General features: G+C 47.5%; 1 long non-coding RNA gene across 1 annotated transcript in view; it reads left to right on the top strand.

Annotated features, from left to right (window-relative positions):
• The window catches only part of LOC140470164 (uncharacterized), a 149,022-nt gene that overhangs the window by 57,075 nt on the left and 71,560 nt on the right, over positions 1-20,387 (top strand). The gene's annotated exons all lie outside the window — the stretch shown is intronic.

Genomic DNA, 20,387 nt, shown 5'->3' with positions numbered 1-20,387 from the left:
TCAGAGAGTTTCACAGTCTGTCTCAGAGAGGGTCAGAGAGTGTCACAACGTGCCTCAGAGAGAGTCAGAGAAAGTCAGACAATGTCACAGTGTTTCATAATCTGTCAGAGAGTGTCTTAGTGTGCCTCAGAGAGTGTCATAGAGTGTTACAGTGTGTCTCAGAGAGTGTCAGACAGTGTCACCGTCTGTCAGAGAGTGTCACAGTGTGTCAGAGAGTCTCAAGTGTGTCTCAGAGAGTGTCACAGTGTATCAGAGAGTCTCAAGTGTGTCTCAGAGAGTGTCACAGTCGGTCAAACAGTATAACAGTGTGTTTCAGAGAGGGTCTGCGAGTGTCACAGTGTGTATCAGAAAGAGTCTGAGAGTGTTACACAGTGTCGAAGAGAGTGTCATAGAGCGTCCGAAAGTGTCAATGTCTGTCTCAGAGAGGGTCAGAGATTGTCACAGTCTGTCTCAGAGAGAGTCAGAAAAAGTCAAAGAATGTCACAGTGTGACATAGTCTGTCAGAGAGTTTCATAGTGTGTCTCAGAGAGTGTCAAGAGAGTCAGATTGTGTCACAGTCTGACTCAGAGAGTGTCAGAGCGGGTCAGAGAGTGTCACAGTGTGTCTCAGGGATGGTCACAGTGTGTCAAAAAATGTCATCGTGTATCAGAGAGTGTGTCAGAGAGTGTCATAGTGTGTCACAGAAATTTTCACAGTCTGTCAGAGTCTGTCAGAGAGTGTCACAGTGCTTCTCAGAGAGCGTCAGAGTGTCTCACAGTGTGTCTCAGAGTGTCAGAGGGAGTTACAGTGTGTCTCAGGGAGAGTCAGAGAGTGTCACAGTGTGTCTCAGAGAGTGTGAGAGAGAGTCAAAAAATGTCAAAATGTTTCTCAGAGAGTGAACGAGTGTCTCAGAGAGAGACAGATAGTCAGAGAATGTCACAGTTGGACATAGTCTGTCAGAGAGTGTCATAGTGTGTTTCAGAGAGTGTCACAGTGTGTTTCAGTCTGTCAGAAAAGATTGCAGTGTATTTCAGAGTGTGTCAGGGAGAGTCAGAGAGTGTCACAGTGAGCCGTACTGTGTCTCCGAGAGTGTCACAGTCTGTGAGAGAGTCATAGTGTATTTCAGAGAGAGACAGAATGAGTCATAGAGTGTCACAATGTGTTTCAGAGAGTGTCAGAGAGTGTCACAGTGTGTCACAGTCTGTCAGAGAGTGTCACAGTGTATCACAGGCTGTCAGAGAGTGTCAAAGTGTGTTTCTGAGAGAGTCAGAGAGTGACACAATGTGTCTCAGAGAGTGTTCGATCGGATCAGAGAGTGTCATAGTGTATCTCAAAGTGTCAGAGAGAGTCACAGAGTGTCACAGTGTGCCTCAGAGAGAGTCAGAGAGTGTCACAGTGTGTCTCAGAGAGTGTCCAATAGGATCCGAGAGTGTCATAAAGCGTCTCAAAGTGTCAGAGAGAGTCAGAGAGTGTCACAGTGTGCCTCAGAGAGAGTCAGGGAGTGTCACAGGCTGTCAGAGAGTGTCACAGTGTCTCATACAGTGTCTCAGAGAGTGTCAGAGTTTGGCTTAGAGATGGTCACAGTCTGTGAGAGAATGTCACAGTGTGTCTCACAGAGTGTCAGAGTGAGTCAGAGAGTGTCACAGTATGTCATACTGTCCCTCAGAGAGTGTCAGAGAGAGTCAGACAGTATCACAATGTGTCACAGAGAGTGTCACAGTGTGTCTCAGAGAGAGTGAGAGAGTGTCAGAGTCTGTCTTAGAGAGTGTCAGAGCAGGTCAGAGAGTGTCACAGTGTGTCTCAGAGAGTCAGAGAGAGACAGAAAGTGTCACAGTGTGTCTCAGTCAGTGTCAAAGCGTCTCAGAAAATGTCACCGTGTGTCAGAGAGTGTAACAGTGTGTCAGAGAGTATCACAGTGTGTCTCAGAGAGTGTCATAGTGTGTCTCAGTGAGTACCAGAGCGATTCAGAGAGTGTTACAGTGTGGCTCAGCAAGGGTCAGAGAGTGTCACAGAGTGTCACAGTGTGTCTCAGAGAGTGTCACAGGGTGTCACAGTCTGTCACAGTGTGTCACAGAGTGTTTCAGAGAGAGTCAGAGCAAGTCAGAGAATGCCACAGTGTTTCATAGTCTGTCAGAGAGTGTCATTGTGTCTTTCAGTGAGTGTCATAGAGTGTTACAGTGTGTCACAGAGAGTGTCAGAGAGTGTCAGACAGTTTCACAGTCGGTCAGGTAGTGTCACAGTGTGTCACAGAGAGTGTCACAGTGTGTCACAGAGTGTCACTGTCTGCCACGGTCTGTCAAAGAGTGTCACACTGTGTTTCAGAGAGTCAGAAAGAGTCAAATAATGTTACAGCGTGTCTAAGCGAGTCTCAGAGAGCATCAAAAAGTGTCCCAGTCTGTCTCAGAGAGGGTCAGAGTGTGTCACAGTCTGTCAGAGATTGGCAAAGTGTGCCTCAGAGAGTCAGAGAAAGTCATAAATGTCACAGTGTGTCATAGTCTGTCAGAGAGTGTCATAGTGTGTCTCAGTGAGTGTCAGAGATAGTCAGAGATTGTCACAGTGTGTTTCAGAGAGTGTCACGTGTGTTTCAGAGAGTGTCACAGTCTGTCAGAGAAGGTTACAGTGCTTTTTAGAGTGTGTCAGAGAGAGTCAGAGATTGTCACAGTGAGTCGCACTCTGTCTCAGAGAGTGTCAGAGAGGGTCAGCATTTGTCTCAGAGAGGATCACAGTCTGTCAGAGAGTGTCATAATGTGTCTCAGAGTGGGTCAGAATGAGTCAGAGAGTGTCACAGTGTGTCTAAGAGAGTGCCAGAGAAAGTCAGAAAGTGTCACAGTTTATCACAATCTGACAGAGAGTGTCACAGTGTATCGTGCTGTGCGTCAGAGAGTGTCAGAGAGAGTGAGAGACTTTAACAGTCTGTCTCAGACAGGGTCAGAGGTTGTCACTGTGTGTCTCAGAGAGTGTCAGAGTCGGTCAGAGAGTGTCACAGTGTGTCTTAGAGAGTGTCAGAGAGGGTCACAGTGGGTCTCAGAGTGTCAGAGAGAGTCAGGGAGTGTCACACTGTGTCTAGGAGAGCGTCAGAGAGCATCAGAATGTGTCACAGTGTGTCTCAGAGAATGTCACCGTGTATCAGAGAGTGTCACAGTCGGTCAGAGAATGTTGCAGTCTGTCAGCGAGTGGCACAGTGTGTCTCAGGGAGTCAGAGAGATACTGAAAGTGTCACAGTGTGTATCAGAGAGTGTCACAGTGTTTCAGAATATTTCACCATGTGTCAGAGAGTGTCACAGTCTGTCAGAGAGTGTCATAGTGTGTCACAGAAAATGTCACAGTCTGTTAGAGTCATTCAGAGAGTGACACAGTGTGTCAGAGAGTGTCACAGTATGTTTCAGAGAGTGTCAAAGAGATTCAGAGAGTGTCACAGTGTGTCTCAGAGAGTTTCAGACAGGGTCAGTTTGTCACATTCTGTCAGAGTGCCACAGTGTGTTTCAGAGAGTGTCAGAGAGGGTCAGAGAGTGTAACAGTGTATCAGAGAGTATCACAGTGTGTCACAGAGAGTGTCACCGTCTGTCAGAGAATGTCACATTCAGTCGGAAAGGGTCACAGTCTGTCTCAGAGAGGGTCAGAGATTGTCACAATGTGCCTCGGAGAGTCAGAGATAGTCAGAGAATGTCACAGTGTGTCATAGTGTGTCTCAGAGAGTGTCAGATATACTCAGAGAGTGTCACAGTGTGTCTCAGAGAGTGTCATAGTGTGTCTCAGAGAGTGTCACAGTGTGTTTCAGAGAGTGTCACAAAGTGTCACAGTCCGCAAGAAGTGGTTACATGTATTTCAGAGTTTGTCAGAGAGAATCAGAGAGTGTCACAGTGAGTCGTACTTTGTCTCAGAGAGTGTCCGAGAGGGTCAGCATTTGTCTCAGAGAGGGTCACAGTCTGTGAGAGAGTGTCATGGTGTGTTTCAGAGAATGACAGAATAACTCAGAATGAGTCACAATGTGTCTCAGAGACGGTCAGAGAGAGTCAGAGAGTATCACAGTGTGCCTAATAGCATGTCAGAGAAAGTCAGAGAGTGTCATGCTGTGCCTCAGAGGTGTCAGAGAGAGTGAGAGAGAGGCACAGTCGGTCTCAGAGAGGGTCAGAGAGTGTCACTGTGTGTCTCAGAGAGTGTCACAGTGTCTCAGAGAGTCAGAGAGAGTCAGAAAGTGTAACAGTGTGTCTCAGAAAGTGTCAGAGAGTGACACAGTGTGTCACAGTCTATCAGAGCGAGTCACAGTGTGCCTCAGAGTGGGTCAGAGTGTGTAACAGTCTGTTAGAGAGTGTCACAGTGTGTTTCAGAGAGTCAGATAGGATCAGAGAGTGTCACAGTGTGTTTCAGAGAGAGTCAGAGAGTGTCACAATGTGTTTCAGAGAGTGTCAGCTAGGATCAGAGAGTGTCACAGTGCGTCTCAAAGTGTCAGAGAGAGTCAGATAGTGTCACAGTGTGTCTCAGAGATGGTCAGAGAGAGTCAGAGAGTATCACAGTGTGCCTAAGAGCGTGTCAGAGAAAGTCAGCGAGTGTCACAGTGTGTCGTGCTGTGCCTCAGAGAGTGTCAGAGAGAGTGAGAGAGAGACACACAGTCGGTCTCAGAGAGGGTCAGAGAGTGTCACTGTGTGTCTCAGAGAGTCAGAGAGAGTCAGAAAGTGTAACAGTGTGTCTCGGAAAGTGTCAGAGAGTGACACAGTGTGTCAGAGTCTGTCAGAGCGAGTCACAGTGAGTTTCAGAGAGAGTCAGATCGAGTCACAGGGTGTCTCAGAGTGTGTCAGAGAGTGTCACACTGTGTTTCAGAGAGAGTCTGAGAGTGCCACCATGTGTTACAGAGAGTGCCAGATAGGATCAGAGAGTGTCTAAGAGAGTCTCAGTGAGAGTCATAGAGTCACAGTCTGTCAGAGAGTGTCACAGTGAGTCTCAGTGAGTCTCAGTGAGTGTCACAGTGTGTCTCAGAGAGTCAGAGAGAGTCGCAGTCTGTTTTTGAGAGTGTCACAGTGTGCCACAGAGAGTGTCAGAGAGTGTCACAGTGTGTTTAAGAGTGTCAGAGAGAGTCACAGTGTGTCTAAGAGAGAGTCTCAGCGTGTTTCAGAGAGTCAGAGAGAGTCGGAACGTGTCACAGTCTGTCTCTGAGAGTATCACACTGTATCACAGTCTGTCAGAGAAGGTGTCAGTATATCTCGGAGTGAGTCAGAGAGAGTCAGAGAGTGTCACAGTTTGTCAAAATCTGTCAGAGAGGGTCACAGATGTCGTGCTGTGCCTCAGAGAGTGTCAGGGAGAGTCAGAGAGTGTCACAGTCGGTCTCAGAGAGGGTCAGAGTGTGTCACAGTGTTTCACAGTCTGTCAGAGCGTGTCACATTGTGCCGCAGAGTGTGTCGGAGAGTTTCACAGTCTGTTAGAGAGTGTTACAGTGGGTTTCAGAGAGTGTCTCGGTGTGTCTCAGAGAGTGTCAGATAAGATCAGAGAGTGTCACAGTGCGTCTCAGAGAGTGTCTCAGTGTGTCACAGTCTGTCAGAGAGTGTCACATTGTGCCTCAGAGAGTGTCACAGTGTGTCACAATCTGTCAGAGAGTGTCACAATGCTTTTCAGAGAATTAGAGAGTGTCACAGTGCGCCAGAGAGCGTCACAGTGCTTTCAGATCGTGTCAGAGAGTGTCACAGTGTGTCTCAGAGAGTGTCACAGTGTGTCAGAGATGTAACAGTGTGTTTCAAAGAATGTCAGAGAGTGTCACAGTGTGTGTCAGAGTGTGTCACAGTCTATCAGAGAGTGTCACAGTGCGTCTCAAATTGTCAGAGAGGGTCCCAATGTGTCTCAGAGAGTCTCAGAGAGTATCACAGAGTATCACAGAGTGTCACAGTCTCTCAGAGAGTGTCACAGTGTGTTTCAGAGAGAGTCAGAAAGTGTCACAGTCCGTCTCAAAGAGTGTCACAGTGTGTCACAGTCTGTCAGAGAAGGTTACTGTATATTTCAGAGTGAGTCAGAGAGAGTCAGAAAGTGTCACAGTCTGTCTTTGAGAGTGTCTCAGTGTGTCACAGTCGTTCAGAGAGTGTCATCGTGTGTCACAGAAATTGTCACAGTCTGTCAGAACGTGACACAGTGTGTTTCAGAGAGTGTCAGAGAAAGTCAGAGAATGTCAGTTTGTCACAACCTGTCAGAGAGTGGCACAGTGTGTCGTGCTGTGCCTCAGAGAGTGTCAGAGAGAGTGAGAGAGAGACACACAGTCGGTCCCAGAGTGGGTCAGAGAGTGTCACTGTGTATCGCAGAGAGTCAGAGAGAGTCAGAAAGTCTAACAGTGTGTCTCAGAAAGTGTCAGAGAGTGACACAGTGTGTCAGAGTCTGTCATAGCGAGTCAAGTGTGTTTCAGAGAGAGTCAGATCGAGTCACAGGGTGTCTCAGAGTGTGTCAGAGAGTGTCACACTGTGTTTCAGAGAGATTCAGAGAGTGTCACCATGTGTTTAAGAGAGTGCCAGATAGGATCAGAGAGTGTCACAATGTATCTCAAAGTGTCAGAGAGAGTCAGACAGTGTCACAGTGTGTCTAAGAGAGTCTCAGTGAGAGTCATAGAGTCACAGTCTGTCAGAGAGTGTCACAGTGAGTCTCAGTGAGTCTCAGTGAGTGTCACAGTGTGTCTCAGAGAGTCAGAGAGAGTCGCAGTCTGTTTTTGAGAGTGTCACAGTGTGCCACGGAGAGTGTCAGAGAGTGTCACAGTGTGTTTAAGAGTGTCAGAGAGAGTCACAGTGTGTCTAAGAGAGAGTCTCAGCGTGTTTCAGAGAGTCAGAGAGAGTCGGAACGTGTCACAGTCTGTCTCTGAGAGTATCACACTGTATCACAGTCTGTCAGAGAAGGTGTCAGTATATTTCGGAGTGAGTCAGAGAGAGTCAGAGAGTGTCACAGTTTGTCAAAATCTGTCAGAGAGGGTCACAGATGTCGTGCTGTGCCTCAGAGAGTGTCAGGGAGAGTCAGAGAGTGTCACAGTCGGTCTCAGAGAGGGTCAGAGAGTGTCACAGTGTGTCACAGTCTGTCAGAGCGAGTCACAGTGTGCCGCAGAGTGTGTCAGAGAGTTTCACAGTCTGTTAGAGAGTGTTACAGTGTGTTTCAGAGAGTGTCTCAATCTGCCTCAGAGAGTGTCAGAGAGAGGCAGAGAGTGTCACACTGTGTTTAAGAGAGTGTCAGAGAGAGTCACAGTGTGTCTAAGAGAGAGTCACAGTGTGTCTCAGAGAGTCAGAGTCGGAACGTGTCACAGTCTGTCTCTGAGAGTGTCACAGTGTGTCAAGTCTGTCAGAGAAGGTTACAGTATATTTCAGAGTGAGTCAGAGAGAGTCAGAAGTGTCACAGTCTGTCAGAGAGTGTCACAATATGCCTCAGAGAGTGCCAGAGAGCGTCAGAGAGTCTCACAGTGCATCTCAGAAAGAGTCAGAGAGTCAGAGCAGATCGGAGTGTGTCACAGTGTGTCTCAAAGAGTGCTACAGTGTGTCTAAGAGAGTGTCAGAGAGAATCAGAGAGTGTCACAGTGTGTCACAGTGTGTCACAGTCTGTCAGAAAGTGTCACAGTGTGCCTCAGAGAGAGTCACAGTGTGTCTCAGAGAGAGACAGAGAGTGTCAGAGTCGGACAGAGAGTGTCATAGTGTGTCTCAGGGAGTCAGAGAGAGACGGAAAGTGTCACAGTGTGTCCCAGAGAGTGTCGCAGTGTCGCAGAAAATGTCACCGTGTGTCAGAGAGTGTCACAGTAGGTCAGAGAGTGTCATCGTGTGTCACAGTCTGTCAGAGAGCGTTACCGTGTTTCTCAGAGAGTGTGAGAGAGCGTCACAGGGTATCTCAGAGTGTCAGAGAGAGTCACAGTGTGTCTCAGAGAGAGTCAGTGAGTGTCACAGTGTGTCTCAAAGAGTGTGAGAGAGGGACAGAGAGGGTCACAGTGTTTTCAAGAGTATCAGAGAGAGTCACAGAGTGTCACAGCGTGTCTCAGAGTATCAGAGAGAGTCAGAGAGTGTCACAGTGTGTCTACGTAAGTGTCAGAGAGAGTCATAGAGTGTCACAGTCTGTCAGAGAGTATCACAGTGCGTCTTAGAGAGTGTCAGAGATGGTCAGAGTTTGTCTCAGAGAGGTTCACAGTCTGTGAGAGAGTGTCACAGTGTGTCTCAGAGAGTGTCAGAGTGAGTCAGAGAGTGTCGTAGTGTGCCATACTGTGCCTCATAGAGTGTCACAGAGAGTCAGACTGTATCACAGTGCATCTCCGAGAGTCAGAGTGTGTCACAGTCTGTCTCAGAGAGTGACACCGTGGGTCACGCTCTGTCAGAGAAGGCTACAGTATATTTTAGAGTGAGTCAGAGGGAGTCAGAAAGTGTCACAGTCTGTCTTTGAGAGTGTCACAGTGTGTCTCAGATAGGATAATAGAGTGTCACAGTGCATCTCAAATTGTCAGAGTGTCCCAGTGTGTCTCAGCGAGTGTCAGAGTGTGTCACAGTGTGTCACAGTCTGACAGAGCTTGACACAGTGTGTTTGAGAGAGTGTCAGAGAGTGTCACAGTGTGTCTCAGCATGTGTCAGAGAGTGTCACAGTGTGTTTCAGAGAGAGTCAGACAGTGTCACAGTGTGTCTCAGAGAGTGTCACAGTGTGTTACAGCGAGTGTCACAATGCCTATTGGAGAGAGTTAGAGAGTGTCACAGTGTGTCTCAGAGAGTGTCACAGTGCCTTTCAGTGAGAGTCAGAGAGTGTCACAGTGCGTCTCAAAGTGTCAGAGAGTGTCACAGTGTGTCACAGCCTGTCAGAGAGTCTCACGGTGTGTCTCAGAGGGTGTCAGATAAGATCAGAGAGTGTCACAGTACGTCACAGAGAGTGTCTCAGTGTGTCACAGTCTGTCAGTGAGTGTCACATTGTGCCTCAGAGAGTGTCACAGTGTGTCACAGTCTGTCTCAAAGTGTCAGAGAGAGTCAAAGAGTGTCACAGTGTGTCTCTGAGAATGCGAGATAGGATCAGAGAGTGTCACAGTGTGTCTATGAGAGTGTCACAGTGTGTCACAGAGAGTCTCGCAGTATGTCTCAGAGAGTCAGAGGAAGTCAGAAAGTGTCACAGTGTGCCTCAGAGAGAGTCAGAGAGTGTCACAGAGTGTCTCAGAGAGTCAGAGATAGTTAGAACGTGTCAGTCTGTCTCAGAGAGTGTCACAGTCTGTCAGAGAAGGTTACCGTATATTTCAGAGAGAGTCAGAGAGAGTCAGAAAGTGTCACAGTCTGTCTTTGAGAATGCCTCAGTTTGACACAGTCTGTCAGAGAGTGTCACAGTGTGCCTCAGAGAGTGTCAGAGAGCGTCAGAAAGTGTCACAGTCTGTCTTTGAGAGTGTCTCAGTGTGTCACAGTCTGTCAGACAGTTTCACAGTGTACCTTAGAGAGAGTCAGAGAGAGTCAGAGAATGTCACAGTGTGTTTAAGAGATTGTCAGAGAGGGTCATAGTGTGTCTCAGAGAGTCAGAAAGAGTCAGAAAGTGTCACAGTATTTCTCAGAGAGTGTCACTGTGAGACACAATCTGTCAGAGAATCTTACAGTGTATTGCAGAGTGTCTCAGAGAGAGTCAGAAAGTGTCACAGTGTGTCATACTGTGTCTCAGAGAGTGTCAGAGAATGTCAGCATTTGGCTCAGAGAGTGTCACAGTCTGTGAGAGAATGTCACAGTGTGTCTCAGAGAGTGTCAGATAGGATCAGAGAGTGTTGCAGTGCGTCTCAGAGAGTGTTAGATAAGAACAGTGCGTGTCAGTGTGTCTAAGAGAGTGTCAGAGATTGTCACAGTGTGTCACAGTCTGTCAGAGAGTGTCACAATGTGCCTCATAGAGTGTCCGATAGGATCAGAGATTTTTACAGTGTGTGTCAGAGACACAGGGAGAGTCAGAAAGTGTCACAGTGTGTCTCTGAGAGTGTCACAATGTGTCACAGTCTGTCAGAGAGTGTAACAGTGTGTTTCAGAGAGTCAGAGAGTGTCACAGCGTGTCACAGTCTGTCAGAGAATGTTTCAGAGTGTCTCAGAGAGTGTCAGGCAGTGCCACAGTGTGTCTCAGAGATTCAGAGAGTCAGAAATTGTCAGTCTGTCTCAGAGAGTGTCACAGTGTGTCTCAGAGAGTGTCACAGTGTCTCAGAAAAAGTCACCCAGAGTCAGAGAGTGTCACCATCCATCAGAGAGTGTCATCGTGTGTCTCAGAAAGTGTCACAGTCTGTCAGAGAGTGTTACAGTGTTTCTCAGAGAGAGTGAGAGAGCGTCACAGTGTATCCCAACGTGCCAGAGAGAGTCACAGTTTGTCTCAGAGAGAGTCAGAGAGTGTCACAGTGTGTCTCAGAGAGTGTGTGAGAGAGAGAGAGTCATAAATGTCACAGTATGTCTCAGAGCGTGTCAGAGAGGGACAGAGAGTGTCACAGTGTGTCTCATAGAGTCAGAGAGTGTCACAGTGTGTCTCAGAAAGAGCCAAAGCATGTCACAGTGTGTCTCAGAAAGTCAGAGAGTGTCACAGTCTGTCTCAGAGAGTGTCAGAGCGTGTCACAGTGAGTCACAGACTGTCAGAGAGTATCACAATGAGTTTCAGAGAGTCAGCGAGTGTCACAGTTCGTCTAAGTAAATGTCAGAGAGAGTCGGAGAGTGTCACGGTCTCTCAGAGAGTGTCACAGTGTGTCTCAAAGTGTCAGAGAATGTCAGAAAGTGTCACAGTGTGTCACAGTCTGTCAGGGAGTGTCACAGTGCGACTCAGAGAGTGTCTTAGTGTGTCACAGTCTGTCAGAGAGTGTCACATTGTGTCTCAGAGAGTGACAGGCAGTATCACCGTGTGTCAGAGATTCAGAGAGAGTCTGAAATTGTCACAATCTGTCATAGAGTGTCACAGTGTGTCACAGTCTGTCAGAGTGTGTCACAGTTTGTCAGAGAGTCACAGTGTGTTTCAAAGAATGTCAGCGAGTGTCACAGTGTGTCGCAGTCTGTCAGAGAGTGTCACAGTTCGTCTGAAATAATCAGAGAGGGTCCCAGTGTGTCTCAGAGAGTCTTAGAGAGTGTAACATTGTATCATAGTCTCTCAGAGAGTGTCGCAGGGTGTTTCAGAGAGAGTCACAGAGTGTCACAGTGTGTCTCAGAGAGTGTCAGATAGGATCAGAGAGTGTCACAGTGCGTCTCAAAGTATCAGAGAGTGTCAGAGAGTCAGAGAGGGTCCCGGTGTGTCGCAGAAAGTGTCACAGTGTGTCACAGTCTGTCAGAGCTTGTCACAGTGTGTTTCAAAGAATGTCAGAGAGTGTCACAGTGTGTGTCAGAGAGTGTCACAATGCGTCTCAAATTGTCAGATAGGGGCCCAGTGCGTCTCAGAGAGTGTCACAGTGTAGCACAGTCTCTCAGAGAGATTCACAGTGTGTTTCATAGAGGGTCTGATAGAATCAGAGAGTGTCATAGTGCGTCTGAAAGTGCCTGCGCGAGTCAGAGAGTGTCACAGTGTGTCTCAGAGAGTGTCAGATAGGATCAGAGAGTGTCATAGTGCGTCTCAAAGTGTCAGTGCGAGTCCGAGAGTGTCACAGCGTGTCGAAGAGAGTGTCGGAGAGTGTCACAGTGCTTTTCAGAGAGCATCAGAGAGTGTCACAGTGTGTCTCAGAGAGTGTTGGATAGGATCAGAGAGTATCACAGTGCGTGTCAAATTGTCAGAGAGGGTCCCAGTGTGTCGCAGAGTGTGTCGGAGTGTGTCACAGTCAGTCAGAGAGTATCACAGTGTGTTTCAAAGAGTGTCAGAGTGTGTCACAGTGTGTCACCTCCGGGCAGAGAGTGTCACAGTGCTTCTCAAAATCTCAGAGATGTTCCAGCGTGTCTCAGAGAGTATCACAGTTTTTCATAGTTTCTCAGAGAGGGTCTCAGTGTGTCTCAGAGAGTCTCAGAGAGAGTCATAGTGTGTTTCAGAGAGAGTCAGAAAGTGTCTCAGTGTGTCTCCGAGTGTGTCAGATAGGATCAGAGAGTGTCACAGTGCATCTCAAAATGTCAGAGAGAGTCAGAGAGTGTTACAGTGTGTCTGGGAGAGTGTCAGAGAGAGTCAGAGAGTGTCACAGTGTGTCTCAGAGAGTGTCAGATAGGAGCACAGAGTGTCATAGTGCGTCTCAAAGTGTCAGAGAGGGTCCCAGTGTGTTTCAGAGAGTGCCGCAGTTTGTCACAGTTTCTCAGAGAGGGTCTCAGTGTGTCTCAGAGAGTCTCAGCGAGAGTCACAGTGTGTTTCAGAGAGAGTCAGAGAGTGTCACAGTGTGTCTCCGAGTGTGTCAGATGGGATCAGAGAGTGTCACAGTGCATCTCAAAGTGTCAGAGAGTGTCACAGTGTGTCACCGTCTGTCAGAGAGGGTCACAGTGCTTTTCAGAGAGTTTTCTGAGAGTGTCACAGTGTGTCTCAGAGAGTGTCGGATAGGATCAGAGAGTGTTACAGTGCATCTCAAATTGTCAGTGAGGGTCCCAGTGTGTCGCAGATAGTGTTAGAGTGTGTCACAGTTTGTCAGGGAGTGTAATAATGTGTTTCAAAGAATGTCAGAGAGTATCGCAGTGTGTGTCAGAGTGTGTCAGAGTGTGTCACAGTCTATCAGAGAGTGTCACAGTGTGTCTCAAATTGTCAGAGAGTGTCCCGGTGTGTCGCAGAAAGTGTCAGAGTGTGTCACAGTCTGTCAGAGCTTGTCACAGTGTGTTTCAAAGAATGTCAGTGAGTGTCACAGTGTGTGTCAGAGAGTGTCACAATGCGTCTCAAATTGTCAGATAGGCGCCCAGTGCGTCTCAGAGAGTGTCACAGTGCATCACAGTCTCTCAGAGTGTCGCAGTGTGTTTTGCAGCGAGTAAAGAGTGTCATAGTGTGTCTCAGAGAGTTCAGGTAGCATCAGAGATTGTCATAGTGCGTCTCCAAGTGTCAGCGCGAGTCAGAGAGTGTCACAGTGTGTCTAAGACAGTGTCGGAGAGTGTCACAGTGCTTTTCAGAGAGCATCAGAGAGTGTCACAGTGTGTCTCAGAGTGTGTTGGATAGGATCAGAGAGTATCACAGTGCGTGTCAAATTGTCAGAGAGGGTCCCAGTGTGTCGGAGTGTGTCACAGTCAGTCAGAGAGTATCACAGTGTGTTTCAAAGAATGTCAAAGAGTGTAACAGTGTGTCTTATAGAGTGTCAGAGTCTGTCACAGTGTGTCACTTCCTGGCAGAGAGTGTCACAGTGCATCTCCAAATCTCAGAGAGGTTCCCAGTGTGTCTCAGAGAGTGTCACAGTTTGTCATAGTTTCTCAGAGAGGGTCTCAGTGTGTCTCAGAATGTCTCAGAGAGAGTCACAGTGTGTTTCAGAGAGAGTCAGAGAGTGTAACAGTGTGTCTCAGAGAGTGTCAGATAGGATGATAGATTGTCATAGTGCATCTCAAAGTGTCATAGAGAGTCAGAGCGTGTTTCAGTGTGTCACAGTCTGTCAGTGAGTGTCACAGTGTGCCTCAAAGAGAGACAGAGAGTGTCACAGTGTATCATACTGTGTCTCAGAGAGTGTCAGCATTTGGCTCAGAGATGTTCACAGTGAGAGAGTGTCAGAGTGTGTCTCAAAGTGTCAGAAAGTGTCAGAGAATGTCACGGTGTGTCACAGTCTGTCAGAGAGTGTCACAGTGTGTCTCAGACAGTGTCAGATAAAATCAGAGAGTGTCACAGTGCGTCTCAGAGAGTGTCTCAGTGTGTCAGTCTGTCCGAGTGTGTCACATTGTGTCTGAGAGAGTGTCAGACAGTATCTCAGTGTGTGTCAGAGTTTCAGAGAGAGTCTGAATGTGTCACTATTTGTCAGAGAGTGTCACAGTTTGTCACAGTCTGTCAGAAAGTGTCAGTGTGCTTTTCAGAGAGTGTCAGTGAGTGTCACAGTGTGTCTCAGAGTGTGTTGGATAGGATCAGAGACTGTCCCAGTGCGTGTCAAATTGTCAGAGAGGGTCCCACTGTGGCGCAGAGTGTGTCAGAGTGTATCACAGTCTGTCAGTGATTGTGATAGTGTGTTTCAAAGAATGTCAGAGAGTGTCACATTGTGTCTTATAGAGTGTCAGAGTGTGTCACAGTGCATCAAAAAATCTCAGAGAGGGTCCCAGTGTATCTCAGAGAGTGTCACAGTTTGTCATAGATTCTCAGAGTGCGTCTCAGTGTGTCTCAGAAAGTCTCAGAGAGAGTCACAGTGTGTTTCAGAGAGAGTCAGAGAGTGTAACAGTGTGTCTCAGAGAGTGTCAGATAGGATCAGAGAGTGTCACAGTGCATCTCAAAATGTCAGAGAGAGTCAGAGAGTGTTACAATGTGGCTGAGAGAGTGTCAGATAGGATCAGAGAGTGTCACAGTGCATCTGAAAGTGTCAGAGAGTGTCACAGTGTGCCACCGTCTGTCACAGTTTCTCAGAGAGTGTCACAGTGTGTTTCACAGAGAGTCAGAGAGTGTCACATTGTGTCTTATAGAGTGTCAGAGTGTGTCACAGTGTGTCATTTTCTGTCAGAGTGTGTCACAGTGCATCTGAAAATCTCAGAGAGGTCCCCAGTGTGTCTCAGAGTGTCACAGTTTGTCATAGTTTCTCAGAGAGGGTCTCAGTGTGTCTCAGAGAGTCTCAGAGAGAGTCACAGTGTGTTTCAGAGAGTCAGAGAGTGTCACAGTGTGTCTCCGAGTGTGTCAGATAGGATCAGAGAGTGTCACAGTGCATCTCAAAATGTCAGAGAGAGTCAGAGAGTGTTACAGTGTGTCTGAGAGAGTGTCAGAGAGAGTCAGAGTGTCACAGTGTGTCTCAGAGAGTGTCAGATAGGAGCACAGAGTGTCATAGTGCGTCTCAAAGTGTCAGAGAGAGTCAGAGTGTCGCAGTGTGTCTAAGAGAGTGTCATAGAGAGTCAGAGCGCGTTTCAGTGTGTCACAGTCTGTCAGTGAGTGTCACAGTGTGCCTCAAAGAGAGTCAGAGTGTGTTGGATAGGATCAGAGACTGTCTCAGTGCGTGTCAAATTGTCAGAGAGGGTTCCGCTGTGTCAGAGTGTGTCACAGTGCATCTCAAAATCTCAGAGACGGTCCCAGTGTGTCTCAGAGAGTGTCACAGTTTGTCACAGTTTCTCAGAGAGAGTCAGAGAATGTCACAGTGTGTCTTATAGAGTGTCAGAGTGTGTCACAGTGTGTCATTTTATGTTAGAGTGTGTCACAGTGCATCTCAAAATCTCAGAGAGGGTCCAGGTGTGTCTCAAAGAGTGTCACAGTTTGTCACAGTTTCTCAGAGTGTCACAGTGTATTTCAGATAGAGTCAGACTGTATCCCAGTGTGTCTCCGAGAGTGTCAGACAGGATCAGAGAGTGTCACAGTGTGTCTCAAAGTGTCAGAGAATGTCGCAGTGTGTCACAGTCTGTCAGAGAGTGTCACAGAGTGTCTCAGAGAGTGTCACAGTGCGTCTCAGAGAGTGTCTCAGTGTGTCATAGTCTGTCAGAGTGTATCACATTGTGTCTCAGAGTGTGTCAGACAGTATCAAAGCGTGTGTCAGAGATTCAGAGAGAGTCTGAATGTGTCACTATCTGTCAGAGAGTGTCACAGTGTGTCACAGTCTGTCAGAGAGTGTCATAGTGCTTTTCAGAGAGTTTAAAAGAGTGTCAAAGCGTGTCTCAGAGTCTCAGATAGGATCAGAGAGTGACATAGTGCGTCTCAAAATGACAGCTAGTCTCAGATAGTGTCACAGTGTGTCTATGAGAATGTCGGAGAGCGTCACATTGCTTTTCAGAGAGTGTCAGAGAGTGTCACAGTGTGTCTCAGATTGTTTTGGATAGGATCAGAGATTGTCACAGTGTGTCTCAGAGTGTGTCGGATAGGATCAGAGTGTGTTACAGTGCATCTGAAATTGGCAGCGAGGGTCCCAGTGTGTCACAGATAGTGTCAGAGGGAGTCACAGTTTGTCAGGGAGTGTAATAATGTGTTTCAAAGAATGTCAGAGAGTATCACAGTGTGTGTCAGAGTGTGTCACAGTCTGTCAGAGAGTGTCACAGTGTGTCTCAAATTGTCAGAGATGTTCCTGGTGTGTCGCAGAAAGTGCCAGAGTGTGTCACAGTCTGTCAGAGATTGTCACAGTGTGTGTCAAAGAATGTCAGTGAGTGTCACAGTGGGTGTCAGAGAATGTCACAATGCGTCTCAAATTGTCAGATAGGGGCCCAGTGCGTCTCAGAGAGTGTCACAGTGCATCACAGTCTCTCAGAGAGTGTCGCAGTATGTCTTATAGATTGTCAGAGTGTGTCACATTGTGTCATTTTCTATCAGAGTGTGTCACAGTGCATCTCAAAATCTCAGAGAGGGTCCAGGTGTGTCTCAGAGAGTGTCACAGATTGTCACAGTTTCTCAGAGAGTGTCACGGTGTATATCACATAGAGTCAGACTGTATCCCAGTGTGTCTCTGAGAGTGTCAGATAGGATTAGAGAGCATCACAGTGTGTCTCAAAGTGTCAGAGAGTGTGACAGTGTGTCTCAGAGAGTGTCAGATAAGATCAGAGAGTGTCACAGTGTTTCTCAGAGAGTGTCTCAGTGTGTTACAGTCTGTCAGAGTGTGTCACATTGTGTCTCAGAGAGTGTCAGACAGTATCACAGTGTGTGTCAGAGATTTTAGAGAGAGTCTGAATGTGTCACTATCTGTCAGGGACTGTCACAGTGTGTCACAGTCTGTCGGAGAGTGTCATAGTGCTTTTCAGAGAGTTTCAGAGAGTGTCACAGCGTGTCTCAGAGAGTGTCAGATAGGATCAGAGAGTGTCACAGTGCATCTCAAATTGTCAGAGAGTGTCCCGGTGTGTCGCAGATAGTGTCAGAGTTTGTCACAGTCTGTCAGAGATTGTCACAGTGTGTATCAAAGAATGTCATCGAGTGTCACATTGTGTGTCAGAGTGTGTCAGAGTGTGTCACAGTGCATCTCAAAGTTTCAGCGAGAGTCAGCGTGTCACAGTGTCTCTCAGAGAGTGTCAGATAGGATCAGAGAGTGTCATAGTGCGTCTCAAAGTGTCAGCGAGTCTCAGAGAGTGTCACAGTGTGTCTCAGAGAGTGTCGGAGAGTGTCACAGTGCTTTTCAGAGAGTGTCAGAGAGTGTCACAGTGTGTCTCAGAGTGTGTCGCATAGGATCAGAGAGTGTTACAGTGCATCTCAAATTGTCAGAGAGGGTCCCAGTGTGTCGCAGACAGTGTCAGAGTGTGTCACAGTTTGTCAGGGAGTGTAATAATGTGTTTCAAAGAATGTCAGAGAGTATCACAGTGTGTGTCAGAGTGTGTCAGAGTGTGTCACAGTCTGTCAGAGAGTGTGAAAGTGTGTCTCAAATTGTCAGGGAGGGTCCCAGTGTGTCGCAGATAGTGTCAGAGTGTGTCACAGTTTGTCAGAGAGTGTAATAATGTGTTCCAAAGAATGTCAGAGAGTATCACAGTGTGTGTCAGAGTGTGTCAGAGTGTGTCACAGTCTGTCAGAGAGTGTCACAGTGTGTCTCAAATTGTCAGCGAGGATCCCGGTGTGTCACAGATAGTGTCAGAGTGTGTCACAATTTGTCAGGGAGTGTAATAATGTGTTTCAAAGAATGTCAGAGAGTATCACAGTGTGTGTCAGAGTGTATCAGAGTGTGTCACAGTCTGTCAGAGAGTGTCACAGTGTGTCTCAAATTGTCAGAGAGGGTCCCAGTGTGTCGCAGAAAGTTTCAGAGTGTTTCACAGTCTGTCAGAGTTTGTCACAGTGTGTTTCAAAGAATGTCAGAGAGTGTCACAATTCGTCTCAAATTGTCAAAAAGGGGCCCAGTGCGTCTCAGAGAGTGTCACAGTGTATCACAGTCTCTCAGAGAGTGTTGCAGTGTGATTCAGAGAGAGTCAAAGAGTGTCAAAGTGTGTCTCAGAGAGTGTCAGAAGGATCAGAGAGTGTCAGTGTGCGTCTCAAAGTGTCAGTGCGAGTCAGAGAGTGGCACAGTGTGTCTAAGAGAGTGTCGGTGCGTGTCACAGTGCCTTTCAGAGAGCATCAGAGAGTGTCACAGTGTGTCTCAGAGTGTGTTTATTAGGATTAGAGAGTATCACAGTGCGTGTCAAATTGTCAGAGAGGGACCCAGTGTGTCGCAGTGTGTCGGAGTGTGTCACATTCAGTCAGAGAGTATCACAGTGTGTTTCAAAGAATGTCAGAGAGTGTCACAGTGTGTCTTATCGAGTGTCACAGTGTGTCACAGTGTGTCTTATAGAGTGTCAGAGTGTGTCACAGTGTGTCACTTCCGGGCAGAGAGTGTCACAGTGCATCTCCAAATCTCAGAGATGATCCCAGCATGTCTCAGAGAGCGTCACAGTTTGTCATAGTTTCTCAGAGAGGGTCTCAGTGTGTCTCAGAGAGTGTCATTTAGGATCAGAGAGTGTCACAGTGCATCTCAAAATGTCAGAGAGAGTCAGAGTGTTACAGTGTGTCTGGGAGAGTGTCAGAGAGAGTCAGAGAGTGTCACAGTGTGTCTCAGAGAGTGTCAGATAGGATCATAGAGTGTCATAATCCGTGTCAAAGTGTCAGAGGGAGTCAGAGTGTCGCAGTTTGTCCAAGAGAGTGTCATAGAGAGTCAGAGCATGTTTCTGTGTGTCACAGTCTGTCAGTGAGTGTCACAGTGTGCCTCAAAGAGAGTCAGAGAGCGTCACAGGGCGTCATTCTGTGTCTCAGAGAGTGTCAGCATTTGGCTCAGAGATGGTCACAGTGAGCGAGTGTCACAGTGTGTCTCAGAGATGTCAGAGTGAATCAGAGAGTGACACAGTACGTCATACTGTGCCTCAGAGAGTGTCAAAAATAGAGTCAGATTGTATCCCAGTGTGTCTCCGAGAGTGTCAGGCAGGATCAGGGAGTGTCACAGTGTGTCTCAAAGTGTCAGAAAGTGTCAGAGAATGTCGCAGTGTGTCACAGTCTGTCAGAGAGTGTCATAGTGTGTCTCAGACAGTGTCAGATAAAATCAGAGAGTGTTACAGTGCGTCTCAGAGAGTGTCTCAGTGTGTCACAGTCTGTCAGAGTGTGTCACATTGCGTCTCAGAGAGTGTCAGACAGTATCACAGTGTGTGTCAGAGATTCAGAGAGAGTCTGAATGTGTCACAGTCTGTCAGAGAGTGTCATAGTGTGTGTCAAAGAATTTCAGCGAGTGTCACAGTGTGTGTCAGAGAGTGTCAGATTGTGTCACAGTCTGTCAGAGAGTGTCACAGTGTGTCTCAAAGTGTCAGCGAGAGTCAGAGAGTGTCACAGTGTGTCTCAGAGAGTGTCAGAGTGGTTCACAGTGTGTCAATTTCTGTCAGAGAATGTTACAGTGCCTCTCAAAATCTCAGAGTGGGTCCCAGTGTGTCTCAGAGAGTGTCACAGTTTGTCACAGTTTCTCAGAGAGTGTCACAGTGTGTTTTAGAGAGAGTCAGATTGTATCCCAGTGTGTCTCCGAGAGTGTCAGATAGGATCTGAGAATGTCATAGTGCGTCTCAAAGTGTCAGAGAATCTCAGAGAGTGTCACAGTGTGTCACAGTCTGTCAGAGAGTATCACAGTGCTTTTCAGAGAGTTTCACAGTGTGTCTCAGAGAGTGTCAGATAGGATCAGAGAGTGTTACAGTGCGTCTCAAATTGTCAGAGAGGGTCCCAGTGTGTCGCAGATAGTGTCAGAGTGTGTGACAGTTTGCAGAGAGTGTCACAGTGTGTGTCAGAGAGTGTCACAATGCGTCTCAAATTGTCAGATAGGGGCCCAGTGCGTCTCAGAGAGTGTCACAGTGTATCACAGTCTCTCAGAGAGTGTTGCAGTGTGATTCAGAGAGAGTCAAAGAGTGTCAAAGTGTGTCTCAGAGAGTGTCAGAAGGATCAGAGAGTGTCATAGTGCGTCTCAAAATGTCAGCGATAGTCAGAGAGTGGCACAGTGTGTCTAAGAGAGTGTCGGAGAGTGTCACAGTGCTTTTCAGAGAGTATCAGAGAGTGTCACAGTGTGTCTCAGAGTGTGTTGGATAGGATCAGAGAGTGTCACAGAGCGTGTCAAATTGTCAGAGAGGGTCCCAGTGTGTCGCAGAATGTGTCGGAGTGTGTCACAGTCAGTCAGAGAGTATCACAGTGTGTTTCAAAGAATGTCAGAGAGTGTCACAGTGCATCTCAAAAATCTCAGAGAGGGTCCCAGTGTGTCTCAGAGAGTGTCACAGTTTGTCATAGTTTCTCTGAGAGTGTCACAGTGTGTCTCAGGGATAGTCAAAGAGTGTCACAGTGCATCTCGAAATGTTAGAGAGAGTCAGAGAGTGTTACAGTGTGGCTGAGAGAGTGTCAGATAGGATCAGAAATTGTCACAGTGCGTCTCAAAGTGTCAGAGAGTGTCACAGTCTGTCAGAGACTGTCACAGTGCTTTTCAGAGAGTTTTCTGAGAGTGTCGCAGTGTGTCTCAGAGAGTGTCGGATAGGATCTGAGAGTGTTACAGT

Source organism: Chiloscyllium punctatum, chromosome 50 (genome assembly GCF_047496795.1).
Source record: "Chiloscyllium punctatum isolate Juve2018m chromosome 50, sChiPun1.3, whole genome shotgun sequence".
Taxonomy (NCBI): domain Eukaryota; kingdom Metazoa; phylum Chordata; class Chondrichthyes; order Orectolobiformes; family Hemiscylliidae; genus Chiloscyllium; species Chiloscyllium punctatum.
This window is presented reverse-complemented; position numbering and strand designations above follow the sequence as displayed.